At 45.1% G+C, this 17967-nt stretch overlaps 1 non-coding gene across 1 annotated transcript; it reads right to left on the reverse strand.

Annotated features, from left to right (window-relative positions):
- Positions 1-4301: 4301 nt before the first annotated feature.
- LOC114816925 lies at positions 4302-4439 on the reverse strand. Its single transcript, XR_003764736.1, has one exon. It is a non-coding gene; the product is annotated as a small nucleolar RNA SNORA7 (small nucleolar RNA).
- Between the last annotated feature and the right edge of the window lie 13528 nt (positions 4440-17967).

Genomic DNA, 17967 nt, shown 5'->3' on the forward strand with positions numbered 1-17967 from the left:
GTGTTGCCAATCAATCACTGGTATTTATTAAGTGCTTGTTGTGTGCAGAAGACTGAACTAAGTGCTTGGGTGAGCTCGATATAACAGAGTTGGTAGACAGCATCCCTGCCCACATTCACACTAGAGAGGGAGACAGAAAGTAAAATACATTACAGATGGCTATGTAATAAGTGCCATGGGGTTGAGGTGAAAAGCAAACTTCTTCAGGGATACAGACCAGCGTGTATAGTTGACTATGAAGAGAGGGCAGATAGGGGAAGTGATGCATAAGGGAGGTCAAATAAGGGAAGTTCAGGCTTAGTCAGAGAAGGCTTCTTGAAAGAGATAGGATTTTATTAAAACTTCAAAGATGGAGAGAGTGGAGGTCTGCTTGATGTTAATAGGGAAGGAGTTCCAGGCCAGAGGGAGAATGTGGGCAAGGGGTCAGCTCCTGGTGAATAGGGAATGTGTTTTCAACAGTTTTGCACTGTACTCTCTCAAGTGATTAAGATGGTATTCTGCATAAAGTAAGTACTCTATAAATACCTTTTTTAAATGGTATTTGCTAAGCACTTAGTATGTGCCAGGCACACTGCTATGCACTGGGGTAGACACAAGATAATTGGGTTGGACACAGACAGTGACCCACATGGGGTTCAAAGGTTTAATCCCCACTTGACAGATAAGGTAACTGAGACACAGAGAAGTTAAGTGAATCACCCAAGGTCACATAATAGACAAGGGCAGAGGTGAATTTAGAACCCAGGTCCTCTGACTCCCACATCCGGGCTCTTTCCACTAGACCAAGCTGCTTCTCTATTGATTGACAAGAAAGATCAGGTCGCGGTACTGTGAGGAGGTTGGTATTAGAGGAAGGAAACGTGTGGATGGGGTTGTAGCTGGAGATCAGTGAAGTAAAGTAAGAGGGAGGGAGCTGACTGAGTAATTTAAAGTTGATGGTGAGGCATTTCTATTTGATGCAGAGGTTGGCAGGCAGTTATTAGAAGTTCTTGAGGATTAGAGAGATATGAACTGAATGATTTTCAGAAAAATAATCCGGGCAGCAGAGTGGAAAGGAGTGGTGAGAGGTAGGAGGCAAGGAGGTCAGTAAGGAGGTTATAGCAGTAGCCAGTCATTTCATCAATCAGTAGTATTTATTCAGCACTTACTGTGTGCAGAGCACTATACTAAACTCTTGGGAGAGTGCAATGCCACAAAGTTGGTAGGTGTGTTCCCTGCCCACACTGAGTTTACACTCTAGAGGGAGTACATACCATTTAGTGGGGATCATACAGATGGACTGGAAATCTGACCCCAAATATTATTAATAATGATGATAATGGTATTTGTTAAGGGCTGATTATGTGGCAAGCACTGTTCTAACCCCTGGGGTAGAGATGAGATAATCAGGTTGGACCCAATCCCTGTCCCAGACACCCCCCCTAGCCTTCATCATCTTGTCTCTCCACCCAGGGCAGACAGTCCTGGACATTTCTTCAGAGCCTGGTCCTGAGAGAAAGGGCTCAGCCTTCTTTCAGTATCTTCCAGGAATGACTAGAAGCAGCATGACTAGATGACTAAAGAAGCAGAGTGGTCTAGTGGAACAAGCATGGGCCTGGGAGTCAGAGGACCTGTGTTCTAATCCCTGCTTCTAATCCCTTATCTACTCGTGACCTTGGGCAAGTCACTGGGCCTCAGTTCCCTCATCTGCAAAAAGGGAATTCAATACCTCTTCTCCCTCCTAGTTAGATTGTGGGCCCCATGTGGGACCTGATTATCGTGTACCTATCCCAAGGTTTGGCACATAGTAAGCACTTTATAAAACTTTATAAATACCACAATCACTATTAAGTATTGCTATGACTGAATCATCAGCTTCCTGATGACCCTGCTCTTTATAGCTTTGAATCAATCAATCAATAAATGTTATTTATTGAGTACATAAAGATAAAACAGGTAGTATTGTAAATATATGAAAGGGGATGGAGCAATCGAATAATTGAAAGTACAGAAGAAAATACAGATTAAAATATACCTATGATCATTAGTGATGAGAATATAACTAAAATGTAAAGTTCTTAAAATTAATATGACTAGAATGATGTGAATTAATCAATCAATAAATGTTATTTATTGAGTACATAAAGATAAAACAGGTAGTATTGTAAATATATGAAAGGGGATGGAGCAATCGAATAATTGAAAGTACAGAAGAAAATACAGATTAAAATATACCTATGATCATTAGTGATGAGAATATAACTAAAATGTAAAGTTCTTAAAATTAATATGACTAGAATGATGTGAATTAATCAATCAATAAATGTTATTTATTGAGTACATAAAGATAAAACAGGTAGTATTGTAAATATATGAAAGGGGATGGAGCAATCGAATAATTGAAAGTACAGAAGAAAATACAGATTAAAATATACCTATGATCATTAGTGATGAGAATATAACTAAAATGTAAAGTTCTTAAAATTAATATGACTAGTATGATGTGAATTAATCAGGGAAGTCTCCCTGAAGGAGGTGGGATTTTAGGAGGGCTTTGAAAATGGGAAGAACTGTGGTTTGGGGAGAAGGGAAGTTACAGGCTGGAGGAATAATGTGAGCTAGGGGTCAGAAGCAGGAGAGTTGGGAGGGCACAGTCAGAAGTTGAGTTTGGGAGGAGTAAAGAGTGGGAGCTGGGGATAAATACGATTGAATGAATGAATGAATGAGACACTACAAGTGAGCCAATATACAAGATGAGGGGAAATAACGAAGTGCCATTCCTCCCTGGCTCTGGATTGGTCTTTTTTAAGCTGTGGGGGAATGTTAACAAGGGCTTTCTGGACACTTTGTTCCTAGGTTCAGGGTCCTTAGCCGGCTGGGACCTGATGATCCTACTCTTCCAGTTCTTAGTACAGTGCTTTGTAAGCACTTAACCAGCACCACAATTATTATTATTAGTTGTCCTTATCCATTTTCCTATTAGAACCTAATTGGGTGAGTAACCTGCAGGACTAAAGTTTTTGGTCCTTTTGAGTGCTCTGAGCCAGATGTGAGGGAAAGAGTCTTCTGCCAGACAGTTGTGGTTCCAACCTAGGAGTATTCTTACATTTCCCTTTCCGTAGCTCTGACTACATTCTGGGGAGAGTAGTACTGGGACTGTGTCTGACCTGATTAACTTGTATCCACCCCACTGCTTAGAACAGAGCTTGTCACACAGAAAGCACTTAAAAATACCATAATCATCATCATCCCAATGACTGTTGCTGGCCCATGGAGAGTGATTCATAATGAGAAGATCTTGTCTTTTTCTGTCATGCCAGTGAGTCTGACAAGAACCTGATGCCTGGATCCCAGGAATTCCTTCTTCAGCCAGCAGCCACTATTCATCCCTGCTGGTTGGTCTGGTCTTTCCAGGTTTTCCAGGTCAAGTCTCTGGTGGGAATTGCCTACTCTTCAGCTCCAGGCCTGCAAAGCTCTAGCTTTTCTTGCCAGAATATCTAGGCACTTTTCCTGTTTTTCCTATTTTTGTCATTGGTGCTTGGGGACCTACACCTACTTCATTCAATAGTATTTATTGAGCACTTACTATGTGCAGAGCACTGTACTAAGTGCTTGGAATGTACAAAGATGGCTAGCCTGAAGGCAGTCGGGCTTCTAACATCTTTCATTTCTTCAGGATTCCACCTGCTTTCAGTGATTTATGCTTCACCAGCCAGCAAGGATCAGCCTCCACACCCCAACCATTCTCTGAGTGGTCCATCACCTCTCCCAAGTAATAACAATAATAATGATGTTGGTATTTGTCAAGCACTTACTATGTGCAGAGCACTGTTCTAAGCGCTGGGGTAGATACAGGGTAATCAGGTTGTCCCACGTGAGGCTCACAGTCTTAATCCCCATTTTACAGATGAGGTAACTGAGGCACCGCAAAGTAAAGTGACTTGCCCACACAGTGAACTGGGGGCAGAGCTGGGATTAGAACCAATGACCTCTGACTCCTAAACCCAGGCTCTTTCCACTGAGCCATGCTGCTTCTCTGCCCCAGCAACCTGCATCTGCATCAGTCTGCATCTGACTGCTCCACCCCAATCATTCAGTCTTGTCTTATACTGTCGAGTCTTCTCCGCCCCATAACGACTCTAAGGACACATACATCCCAGAATGCCCCACCTCCATCTGCCAACGTTCTGGTTACATCTCCAAAGAATTTCCTCGGTAAAAATACAGAAGTGGTTTATCATTGCCTCCTTCCATGCAGTCAACTTGAGTCTCCACCCTCGATTCTCTTCTGTGCCGCTGCTGTCCAGCACAGTTGAGTTTTGACTTGTAGCAGATTGCCTTCCACTAGCTAGCCACTGCCCAAGCTAGATATGGAATGGGTAGGCCTCTGCTAGACTCTCCCACCTATAGCCAAGACTGGTAGAGTACTGGAAACTCTCCAGGTGTAATCCTGGGAGGGGAATCAGTCAGTCAGTCAATCGTATTTATATTGTTATAATGTTCTATCATACTCTCCCAGGTGCTTAGTTCAGTACTCTGCACACAGTAAGTGCTCAATAAATATGATTGATTGACTGACACCCCAATACCTGGAGTCTATGCGGGTTGGGGTCAGGGTGCGGGTGAGAGACCTGGGTCACCCCTCTCCCCTGCACACCGAGATTACTTCACCCAGGAGAATCAGTTGCTCAACAAACCTCCTTCTGGATTACCAGAAAATCATTATCATCATCATTAGACTGTAAGTCTGTCACTGGGCAGGGATTGTCTATCTGTTGCCGATTTGTACATTCCAAGCGCTTAGTACAGTGCTCTGCACAGAGTAAGTGCTCAGTAAATGCTACTGAATGAATCATCATCAATGGTAACGGGCTGGCTTGTCTCCAAATGCTACTGTGATCCACTGACATTGCAAAGAACTATCCAGGGCCAGACAATCAATCAATCATTTAATCAATAATATTTACTGAGCACTTACTGTGTGCAGAACACTGTACTTTGCCCTTGAGAGAGTGCAGTGTAACAGACTTGGTAGACGTATTCTTTGCCTACAATGAGTTTACAGTCTAGAGGGGGAATTTACTGTCTAGCAGAGATCACACAGTTGGACTGGAAATCTGATCCCAAACTTTAAGAATAATTATGATGGTAATTAAGTGCTTAATGGGGCTCACAGCCTTAATCCACAGGCCCAGAGAAGTGAAGTGATTTGCCCAGGTCACACAGCAGACAAGTGGAGAGCCAGGATTAGAACCCAGGTACTTCTGACTCCCAAACCAGTGCTCTATCCATTAAGCCATGCTGCTTCCCCAAGGCTATGAAGAAGCAGACGGGATCATTATCAGTATTTACTGAGTGCCCTCTGGGTGCAGAACACAGTACTGTGTGGCTAATAATTTCAGGATCCTAACCTGATACCCGCTGGCTGCAAAGAACTGTGACTAATTACTGTATTTGCTAAGCACTTACTTGTGCCGAACACGGTGCTAAGGGCTGAGAGAGAGACAAGAAAATCAGACTTGTATCTGTAGTCATACAGTCACTATACTGTGTTCAGAGCACTATATTGAGCTCCTGCTGTGTGCAGAGCACTGTCCTTGGTACCTTCTATGGCCAGTATGTCGTCCTGGTCACCTATATAGTCCCTCCCCCCTAGGGGAGACAAACACAAATTGAATACATTACATCCATTAAATTGTAAACTCCTTGAGGGAAGGGAATGAGTATCTTGTTTATATCATACTCTCCCGAGCTTAGTACAGTGCTTTGCACTCAGCAGGTGCTTGATAAATGCTATTGATTGATTGATCGAAACAGTAACAGACAATTAAAAAATGGCCACAAACGGTAAAAACAAAAGTAAACAACAAATAAACAATAAAACAAATGAACTGACATACAAAGCAGTGTTAAGGGGGTCTGATGATGCTATTAAGAAGGATTCCATCAAACAAGGAATGCTTCCAGGGAAAGAGAGCTATTTAGGAGACTACCTATCTTCCATCTCACCAAGAAAATATAAATTAGGAATTCACAGTATAATCAGCATTTGGAACATGGTTTATTTAGCAGCCTGCTGCTCAGATCAGGAAACGGGCTCAAGGCAACTATGAGGGGTCCTGGGAAAAGTCTTTAAAAGCTTCCATTCAGAGACCTCCCAAATGACAAAGTCCCCCCTCAACCCACTGCAACTATTCGTTAACAAGGAAGTTTTACTGGATCATAAGCTCATCCTGGAGTGTTTTCTCCTTCAGAGGGAAGATCGAAAAATCAGAAATGTTGGGTCTATTAATATTTCTGTCCTGCAAACCCCTACAAGGTGGTTAATGGCTTTGGAAAGATGTGAGGAAGAATATGAGGCGAAGCTACAGTGGCCTAGATAATGGCTGTTTCTGTGCAGAGCCCTGGCAGTCGTCTCCGGCACCTTAGCGGAAGATTGAAGCCCTTTCTGATGTTCCAGCTCCGGCCTTGGATGAATCTATTAAGCCCCCAGAGGGGGCACCTTATCACTCGCTGGCACAGAGAGAGGAATGAGTCCTGGGTGCCTGGAGGGTGAGGCTCCCGGGTGGCAGAGCCGGCTGCATAATGGACTGCAATGCCGTTCCTGGAGGCTCCAGCGAAATGAAGAATGGTATATGCTGGTTTCCCCTGCAGTGCAGAGTTTGGGGAAGGATCTCTCCCAAGCATTTAGTCCAGTGTTCTGCAAAGAATCAATAATTCATTCATTATTCAGTTGTATTTATGGAGCACTTACTGTGTGCAGAGCACTGTACTAAATGCTCGGGAAAGTACAATACAACAATAAATAGTTACATTCCTTGGCCACAATGAGCTTAGAGTCTAGAGAGGGGAAGACAGACATCGATACAGATAAAATTACAGCGATGTACTCCATATTTATCGAGTGCTTACTTTGTGCAGAGCACTTAGGAGAGTGCAGTATAACAATATAAAGGAGCTGGTAGACACATTCCCGGCCCACAGTGAGCTTACAGTCTAGAGGGGGAGACAGACATTAATATAAATAAAACCAAATTATGGATATGCACATAAGTGCTGTGGAGCTGAGGCAGGGGTACATAAAGGGAGCAAATCCAAGTTTAAGGGCGATGCAAAGGAAGTGGGAGAAGAAGAAACCCAAATCTGCATCTCCTCCTCTGTTCGCTCTCCTCCCTCCAGGCTCACATCTCCTCCAGCCTTCAGGACATCCCCACCTGGATGTCCTTCCACCACCTAAAACTCAACCTGTCCAAGACAGAGTTCTTCATATTTCTTCCTTCCAAAACCCTGTCCTCTTCCTGACTTTCCCGTAACTGTGGAAGGCACAACCATCCTTCCCATTTCACAAGCCCACAACCTTGGTGTCATCCTTGACTCCAGTCACTTATTCACCCCATATATCCAATCTGTCACCAAAGCCTGCCTGTCTCACCTTCACAACATTGCCAAGATCCATCTTTTCCTCTCCATTCACACTGCTACCCCGTTAGTACAGTCACTCATCCTATCCCGACTGGATTGCTGCATCAGCCTTCTTTCTGACCTCCCAACCTCCTGTCTCTCCACTCTCAGTTCGTACTTCACTCTGCTGCCAGGTTATCTTTCTACAGAAATGTTATGAGCATAGCACCTCCTTCCTCAAAAATCTTCAGTGGCTGCCTATCAACCTCTGTATCAAACAAAAACTCCTCTCTATTGGCTTCAGAGCTCTCCATCGCCTTGCCCCTTCCTACCTCACCTCCCTTCTCTCCTACTCCAGCCCAACCTGCACTCTGCTCCTCTGCCGCTAACTTCCTCACTGTGCCTCATTTTCTCCTGTCGACCCCTGGCCCACATCCTACCTCTGGCCTGGAATGTCCTCCTTCCTCACATCTGTCAAACAATCACACTTTCCCCCTTCAAACCCCTACTGAAGGCTCACCTCCTCCAAGAGGCCTTCCCAGACTAAGACCCCTTTTCCTCATTCATTCATTCAATCATATTTATTGAGGGCTTACGGTGTGCAGAGCACTGTACTAAGCTCTTGGGAGAATACAATATAACAACAAATGGACACATTCCTGCCCACAATGAGTTCGCAGTCTAGAGGGGGAAACCATCTATTCCCATCCTCAGTGATCAGTGCATCTCAGAGCAAGAAGGCTCTCCGCAGCCTCTTCCACGTAAGCTAATAATAATAATGGTATTTGTTAAGCACTTACTATGTGCAAAGTACTGTTCTAAGCGCTGGGCTTGATACAAGGATGAGGTTTCTGACCAATTAGGTCCAGCAAATGCCCAGCAAATGACATTCCAGAGAGGGCCCCTAGGGTGGGTTCAGGATTCAAACTCACCACTCCCAGGGTTAATAATAACAACCAACAATAATAATGATATTAATTGTGATAATTCTTAAGTCCTTCAATGTGCCAAGCAATGTGCTGAGTGCTAAGGTAGATACACATACCTGTACATATCTGTAATAATAATAATAATGATAATTATGGTATTTGTTAAGCACTTACTATGTGCCAGGCACTGTACTACGCTCTGGGGAAGATACAAGGTAATTAGGTTGGACACAGTCCCTGTTTCACACTGGGCTTTCAGTCTTAATCCCCATTTTACAGAAGAGGTAACTGCGGCACAGAGAAGTAAAGTGACTCACCCAGGCCCGTGCTCTGTCCACTAGACTAATTTATTTTATGTTCAGATGTACATATCTGTAATTTTTTTATATTAATATCTGACTCCCCCTCTAGACGGTAAGCTCATTGTGGGAAGGGAATGTGTCTGTTTATTGTTATACTGTTCTCTCCCAAGGGCTTAGTACAGTGCTCTGCACACAGTAAGCATTCAATTATTACGATTGAATGAATGAATTAATACAATACAATCAGTTCAGATACAGTCTCTGTCCTAAGGGGTTTGGTGTCCAAAGGGGAGAGAGAACAGGAATTTAATTCCCAATTTACAGATGAAGACAATGAGGGACAGAGAAGTTAAATGACTTACCCACAGTCATACAGCAGGCAAGTGGCAGAGCTGAGATTAAAACTGGTCCCCTCTACTCCCAGTCCTGTTCTCTTTCCACTGTCTCACTACTTCTCATTGCTTCCTCAGCCATGAGCATCTCAGACAGTGTTAGCTGATATGAGGAAGGATGGCTTGGGGTAGAGGTAGGAAGCTTTAAGAGCAGAAGGAGGGCCTTGGGCCAGAAAGACCAGTGAAGACCAGGCCTCTATGGGCAGGGTTTAGACTGACAACCTGATTTACTCTAGCCTAAACCCCCATACCTTACAGAGATAGCTTTGAGTGTTTGCCCATCCACCTCCATATCAAACAAAAACTCTTCACCATTGGCTTTAAAGCACTCCAACACCTTGCCCCCTCCTACCTCACCTCACTTCTCTCCTTCCACAATCCAGCCTGCACATTTCGCTCCTCTAGTGCTAACCTTCTAACCTGCTAACCACTGTGCCTCCATCTCGCCTGTCTCATTGTTGACCCCTAGCCCACATCCTGCCTCTGGACCAAAATGCCCTCCCTCCTCAAATCTGACAATTACTCTCCACACCTTCAAAGCCTTATTGAAGGCATATCTCCCTCCTCCAAGAGGCCTTCCCAGACTAAGCCCCACTGTTCCTCATCTCCCACTCCCTTTTGCATCTCCCTGACTTGCTTCTTTTGCTCTTCCCCACCAGCAGCCCCACAGCACTTATGTACGTATTTGGTATTTCATTTGTTTGTATTGTTAATATCTTTCTTCCCCCCTTTAGATGGTAAGCTTTTTTGTAGGCAGGGAATATCACTAATTATTTTTTGTATTCTATTTTCCCAAGTGTTTAATATAGTACTCTGCAAACAGTAAGTGCTTAATGAATACAATTGAATGAATGAATGAATGGAAGTTGTTGAGCCCAATTTTCCCAGGGGCGAGGATTCCCAATGGTGATCTGTGGAGTGGCTTAATTAATAAATGATATTTATTGAGCACTTAGGGTGTGCAGAGCCCCGTACTAAGCGCTTGGAAGAGTATAATATAACAGAGTTGGTAGACACATTTCCTACTCACGAGGAACTTGTAGTCTACAGGAAGGAGCTTTCCATTTTCATCAACCACTCTCATGAGAGTTGGTAGAGATTAATGCATGAGCAAAAGCTTTTTCCCTCAAGAGCAAAGTGGCCTGGTGGAAAGATCATGAATCTGGGAGTCAGAGCACTTGGGTTCTAATCCCGGCTTGGCCACTTGCCTGTTCTTGTCTCTTGAGCAAGTCATTTAACTTCCCTCTCCCTCAAGTTTTCTCACCTGTATAATGGGGACTCAATACTATTCTCCATCCCATTTAGACTGTGATTCCCAGGTGGGACAGAGACTGTGTCAGACCTGATTATTCTGTAATAATAATAATAATGTTGGTATTTGTTAAAAGCTTACTATGTGCAGAGCACTGTTCTAAGCGCTGGGGTATACAGGGTAATCAGGTTGTCCTACATGAGGCTCACAGTCTTAGTCCCCATTTTACAGATGAGGTAACTGAGGCAAAGAGAAGAGAAGTGACTTGCCCACAGTCACATAGCTGACAAGTGGCAGAGCCGGTATTCGAACCCATGACCTCTGACTCCCAAGCCCGTGCTCTTTCCACTGAGCCATGCTACTTCTGTATCTACCCCACACTTAGCACAGTGCTCAATATATAGAAAGCACTTAACAAATATAATTATTATTGTAGCTAAAATGGCAGTGCCCTGTGAGGGACAGCACCGAAATGTTTGGGAGCTTGTAGGCCCGAGACCCTAAAAGACAAAGTCTGAGTGGGAGCTTCCAGCTGCTCCCGGCCAGTGAGGCCAGGAAGAGGAAGAAAGGCTAATATCTGTCAGCCGAGCTGGGATGGAGACCAACAAGACCAACATAGATGTCCACAGAAAGGACAGAGAGGATAGCAAGATGCTTCTTTCAAGGGGTCTTTAAGTTGAGGCTATAACAATGCAAAGTCTTAGAGCATAGAGGGCTGGAGTGGGGGACCTGCCCCAGAATTTTGCCCTGTGGAGAGCAAGCTAGGCTTTTTGGAATGCCCCCATTATTAGAAACAGCCAGAGAAGAATTCCCTCCTGCAAGGAATGCCTCAAATTCCATTAGAGTGTAAGTTCCCGGGAGATAGACGGGGGCTTCTTCTTTTATTATACTCATCCAAGCACTCAGCACAGTGCTCTGCACTGAGACATTGATCATTTCCCTTCACTTCACTTCCCCTCTAGACCGTAAGCTTTTTGTGGGCAGGAACATGTCTACCAACTCTGTTGTATTGTACTCTCTCGATCACTTTAGTACAGCGCTTTGCACATAGTAAGCGCTCAATAGATACCATTGATTGATTGAATGAATGAAAATTCACACTGAGTACAGTGTTTTGCACCCAGTAATGGTATTTATTCATTATTAAATTTATTAAGTGCTAACTATGTGCCAGGCACTGTACTAAGCGCAGGGGTGGCTACAAGCAAATCGGTTTGGACACAGTTCCTATCCCATGTGGGGCTCACAGTCTCAATCTCCATTTTATAGTAGGTGCCCAATATGGTGCTTTGCCTACTATAGAGGTTCTGCATTCAGGAGGCACCCAGTATAGTGTTTTATATACGGTAAGAGCCCAGTAAAGTGTTAAGCTCTTACTATGTACCAAACACGGTACTTAGTGCTGGGCTAGATACAATGTAATTGGGTTGAATATAGTCCCTGTCCCACATAGGGATTAGAACTCAAGTCTTTCTGACTCCCAAGCCCTTGATCTATCCACTAGACCATACTGCTTCTCGTAGAGTTCCCTGCAAACAGGAGGTGTTAGTGGTCTTTTAGCCAGAATCCCAAGTGACACCTCTCCCTGTTCCCCATTCTCAAGTGATGCCAATGGCTTGGCGGTACTGGGCAGGATCAGATCTCCCGGCTCCTTCCTATCTCTGCTTATCTGATGGCAATGGAGACATTGTCTGGGCCCCCCAGCAGAAACCCTGTCAAAAGAGGCTTCTCTGCCAGAAAGGCCTATACCCACAGACACCCAAACACCCAAAGACACTCCCCGCCCTGGTCTGGCACCTGGGTGCCCAGCGTTATCTCCTGCGATTCATGGGAGCATTGCCCAGAGGGCGGGGTGATGTTGATCACTTCCCTTCCTTAGTGTGCTCTTGAGTGTTACATAAGCTTGGTGCAGCCTTTCAAATGAATCTCTTGCTACATAAAACTCATCACCTTTCATTCATTCATTCAATAGTATTTATTGAGCGCTTACTATGTGCAGAGCACTGTACTAAGCGCTTGGAATGAACAAGTCGGCAACAGTTAGAGACAGTCCCTGCCGTTTGACGGGCTTACGGTCTAATCGGGGGAGACGGACAGACGAGAACAATGGCAATAAATAGAGTCAAGGGGAAGAACATCTCGTAAAAACAATGGCAACTAAATAGAATCAAGGCAATGTACAATTCATTAACAAAATAAATAGGGTCACCTTTGCCCCCATGCACGTTTGATTACTCTGGTGAGGCTGCAGGTCAGCTTACAGGTGATTAATGCCACCTACATCACTGTGAAGTTTGGTATCAGCTAGTAGCTCTCTGCACTGTCTGAGATCTCTCAACTGGGAAACTCCTCCATCAGTGACACTTTAAAAAAATGGTAATTATTAAGAGCTTACTATTTGTCAAGCACTGTTAGTTACAATGTAATCAGGTCAGATACAGTCCTTATTCCGCATGGGGCTCACAGTCTAACTAGGATGGAGATGCAGCAGGGCTTAGTGGATAGAACATGGGCCTGAGAGTCAGAGGATGTGCATTCTAGTCCCAGCTCCACCACTTGTCTGCTGTGCGACCTTGGGCAAGTCACTTCATTTCTCTGTGCCTCAGTTACCTCATCTGTAAAATGGGGATGAAGACTGAGAGCTCCACATGGGACAGCCTGATTACTTTGGTCCTAATCGGTGCTTAGAACAGTGCTTGGCACAGAATAAGTGCTTAACAAATACCATATTATTATTATTATTAGAACAGGGATTGAAACACCATTTTACAGTTGAGGAAACTGAGGTACAGATGAGTTACGTGAATTGCCCAAGGTCACACAGCAGACAAGTGGCAGAGGTGGGATTAGAATCCAGGTGTTCTGAGTCCTGAACCCTTCCCTTCCCCAATAGGAGACCTCAGTACATTGTGGTGCACAAAGTAAGTTCCAAGTTTGGGACTCAGCACACAGTAGGCACTCAATAACTACTAGTAAATGTAGAGAATAATAATAATAATAATAATAATAACTGCATTTGTTAAGCACTTACCATGTGCCAAGCACTGGTCTAAGCACTGGGGGGGATACAAGGTAATCAGGTTGTCCCACATGGGTCTCACAGTCTCAACGCCCATTTTACAGATGAGGTAACTGAAGCACAGAGAAGTTAAGTGACTTGCCCAAAGTCACACAGCTGACAAGTGGCAGAGCTGGGATTAGAACCCATGACCTCTGACTCCCAAGCCCGGGATCTCCAAGAAGACAGCAGTGAGAACAATGAACTGGGACCCTGAACCTTTCCTCCTTCCTCTCTGTCTGTAAATGCTTGCTCAAGCTGCCCTGGATCTGGATAGTTTCCAAACAGCTCTGTGAGTTGACACAGAGAAGCAGCGTGGCTCAGTGGAAAGAGCACGGGCTTTGGAGTCAGAGGTCATGGGTTTGAATCCCAGCTCTGCCACTTATCAGCTGTGTGACTTTGGGCAAGTCACTTAACTTCTCGGTGCCTCAGTTACCTCATCTGTAAAATGGGGATGAAGACTGTGAGCCCCACGTGGGACAATCTGATTCCCCTGTGTCTACCCCAGCGCTTAGAACAGTGCTTGGCACATAGTAAGTGCTTAACAAATACCAAATACCAACATAACCCACACAGAGAGAAAAGTCATTCTCATCCATAATAATAATGATAGTAATTATGGTATTTGTTAAGTGCTTACTATTTGCCAGGCACTGTACTAAGTGCTGGGGTTGATATAAGCTATTCAGGTTGGACACAGCCCAAGTCCCACATGGGGCTCACAGTCTCAATCCCCATTTTATAGATGAGGTAACTGAGGCACAAAGAAGTGAAGTGCCTTGCCCAAGGTCATACAGCAGACCAGTGATGGAGCCGTGATTAGAACCCATGACCTTCTGACTCCCAGGCCCATGCTCTATCCACTACACCATGCTGCTTCTCTGAGAGAATTGCTGCCACCAGTATATCAATCAATCAATCAATCCATCAATCAATGGTATTTATTGAGCACTTACTATGTGCGCTTACTGTACTAAATGGTTGGGAGAGTTCGGCCTGGTGGTTTTCGAGGTTGTCGATTCCCTTGAAATTGAAATGTATTATCATTTGATATTCAGATTCCACCAAAAAAACCCAAAACACTGGTTTGCAAATCTAACTCCCTTGTGGTGTACCCGCCCCCACCGTCGGATTGGTTCCTCCGACTGGTGAACGAATCTTGTGTTCGAAGGAGTCCCCACCCTTACTAGCATTGCTGCTGCTGTTAAACCCATGAAGGGCAGGGCTTCCAAACCCAGGCTGCTTGAGGGGTGGGATTACAGAAGCGACAAAGAGGAAAAAAAAATCAGGGGAAGGGACAATGAGGGGTGTGTGTATGTCAGGGGAGTCTTATGGAAAGTTGCAGGATGTCACATCTGAATCCACTTCTTGAACTGCTCAGTCCTGGCCCCGGTGGTTCCACATCACTTCCTCTCAAAGTGAGTATCATTCGAGTCACTGCTTTTGCAAATCTACCAGGAAAGTGACTCCTTTCTCTACCGCCGATCCAAGCCCTCTGTAGTACCTGCTGCTTTCAACTTCTTTGTTCCCCCTTCCCTACGCTCTGAACTCCTTCATCCCAACACTCTTAATAATAATAATGTTGGTATTTGTTAAGCGCTTACTATGTGCAGAGCACTGTTCTAAGCGCTGGGGTAAACACAGGGGAATCAGGTTGTCCCACGTGGGGCTCACGGTCTTAATCCCCATTTTACAGATGAGGGAACTGAGGCACAGAGAAGTTAAGTGACTTGCCCACAGTCACACAGCTGACAAGTGGCAGAGCTGAGATTCGAACTCATGAGCCCTGACTCCAAAGCCCATGCTCTTTCCACTGCGCCACGCTGCTTCTCCAGAAGTGAAGTGACTTGCCCACAGTCACACAGCTGACAAGTGGCAGAGCCGGGAGTTGAACTCATGACCCCTGACTCCGAAGCCCAGGCTCTTTCCACTGAGCCAAGATAGCTGTTCAACTCTTCCCACAGGGCTGCTATATTGGGAACCTCACTCCTCTTACTGCCGCCTCCACCAAACCCCACCTCACCCAGGTCGCTTCTCTGACAGGTGGTGCACACCTCCCTGGGTCAGACTGGGGTGGGATTGAGGGGAAAGCAGACAGAGGCAGCAGGGGGAGGGGCAGGGGGGAAAGTCTGAGGCTCTACCCTGCACCCCCTCTTTTTTTTCATTTCTCTCTGTCCACAGCCACTGCAGAGGTGGCCAGACACAGAAGCACTAGAGCAGAGAGGTCCCTTTTGGAAGGCTGCAGAGTGTGAGGTGGGGGTTAAATGAGGTGGAGAGGGCTGGGAAGGACAGAGGGCAAATTTGGAGTGGGGGGAGGGAGGACAGGAAAGGTGAAAGGTTCAGGAACTCCAGAGAAGGAGGGGAGGGGATGAGATTGGGTACTTTGGAGTAGATGGGACTAGCTAACTGAACAGGTCAAAGGTGGACCACTTCTGAGATTCCTAGGGAAACAAAATTCACTGTGTTGACAGGAAACTGCCCAAGCAGACATACCTGCTGACAGCTCTCACTCAAGAGAAATCACATGAAACACAACAAACTTCTGGGTCTTCCAGCAGGGCTGAGTTCACCTCTGTTGTGCCGTTGGGATGAAACATGTCACACTCCTGGGGGAGCATGTAAGGCCGAAGTTACAACCCGATCATGTTGGCCACATGCACACATGCTTGTACATAAACACACAGGAGCATAAATAGAGATCTGCAATAATAATCTCCTCTATGCCCCCGACCCATGCAACTCATTGCTCTTTGCTTAGCCTGGAGCAGCAATCCTAGAGAAAGGGCAAAAGGGTGGTGGTGAAGTTTCCTTGCCCTTCAACCTCTCGTGGGGTCATGAGGGACTAGAGGGGGCAGAAGAGGAAGCAAGAATCTTTTCTATTCCCTCTAACAACTGGGAACTGAGGATTTATAGGCAGGGAGAGGAAGTGCCGTGTGTGTGTGTGTGTGTGTGCATGTGCACTCATGTGGACTTGTGTTTGAGTGCGTAGGGAACAACAGGACTGTGTTTGGGTGGGTGAGTGTGTGCAGGAATGAGTGGGGGTAAGAGTGGATATGCACACATCCAGGAATGTGTGAATATAAATAAGCATGTGCCTGTGTGTGTGCATGGTCACATGGGTATGCACACATAAGGATGTTCTCTTGTATTAATGGATGTATGTATATGGGCACATGTGTGCCCATTACTACCATGCATCCATATAGCACATTATCATTCAATGATATTTTTTATTGTGCACCAAGAACTGGGCTACAGCTGGGCCAATTAAGTCCTACAGACTCTGTCCCTTCTCTTTTCAAACAATCCCAAGCACTTAGTACAGTGCTCTGCACACAGTAAACCCTTAATAAATATGATTGAATTGAATCAAATTGAACTGATTAGACAATGATAATGACCCAACTGCTTATAGGTCCAGCCAAGAACAAATATGGAAACAGCCTGTGGGGCCCAATAGAAGAGCTGCCTGGTGGAAGGGTTTGGCTGGCTGACTCCAGTAATCATCAATTAATCAATCAATCATATTTGTAGAGTGCTTACTGTGTGCAGAGCACTGTATTAAGTGCTTGGGACAGTGCATTGTAACACCATAACAGACACATTCCCTGCCCACAATGGGCTAGAAGGGGAGACAGATATTAATATAAATAAACATAAATTATGGATGTGTACATAAATGCTGTAGGGCTGAGGGGAGGAAGAATAAAGGGAGCAAGTCAGAATGGTGCAGAAGGTAGTGGAAGAAAAGGAAAAAGGGGCTTAGTCAGGGAAGGCCTCTTGGAGGTGTGCCTTCAATAAGGCTTTGAAGGTGGGGAGAGGAATTGTCTGCCGGATATGAAAAGGGAGGGTGTTCCAAGCCAAAGGCAGTACATGGGAGAGAAGTCAACGGTGAGATAGATAAGATTGAGGTACAAAGACAGGTTTGCATTAGAGGAGAGAAGTGTGAGCTCTGGGTTGTAGTAGCAGAATAGTGAGGTGAGGTTGGAAGAAGCAAGGTGATTGAGTCAATGGAAAGGAGTTTCTGTTTGATGTGGAGATGGATGGGTTACCACTGGAGTTTCTTGAGGAATGGGGAAACAAAGACTGAGATTTTTAATAGAAAAATAATCCAGGCAACAGAGTGAAGTACAGAATGAAATGGGGAGAAGCAGGAGGGAAGGAGGTCAGTGAGGAGGCTGGTAGAGTAATCAAGGCAGGGTAGGAAAAGTGCTTGGATTAATATGGTAGCAGTTTGGTTGGAGTTTGGATCATAATCAGAATCATAATTACCATTGTATTAGTGAAATACTCACTAGGTGCCAAGCACTTACTAACTGCTGGGATAGTTTTTGTCTGTCTGACTCCCCCAATTAGACTGTAAGACCGTCAGTGGGCAGGGATTGTCTCTATCTGTTGCAGACTTGTTCATTCCAAGCACTTAATACAGTGCTCTGCACATAGTAAGCGCTCAATAAATACTATTGAATGAATCATCTCCCACTCTAGGAGGGAGGGAGTATAGATATTTAATCCCCATTTTACAGAGGAGGAAACTGAGGCATGGACCAGTTAAGTGATCTGACGAAGGTCACACAAAAGGCAAGTGGCAAAACTGGGTTAGAAGCCAGGTCTCCTACTCCTGGCCCTGTGCTCTTTCCACTAGGCCACTTTG

This window comes from Ornithorhynchus anatinus, chromosome 1 (assembly GCF_004115215.2).
Source record: "Ornithorhynchus anatinus isolate Pmale09 chromosome 1, mOrnAna1.pri.v4, whole genome shotgun sequence".
Lineage (NCBI taxonomy): Eukaryota > Metazoa > Chordata > Mammalia > Monotremata > Ornithorhynchidae > Ornithorhynchus > Ornithorhynchus anatinus.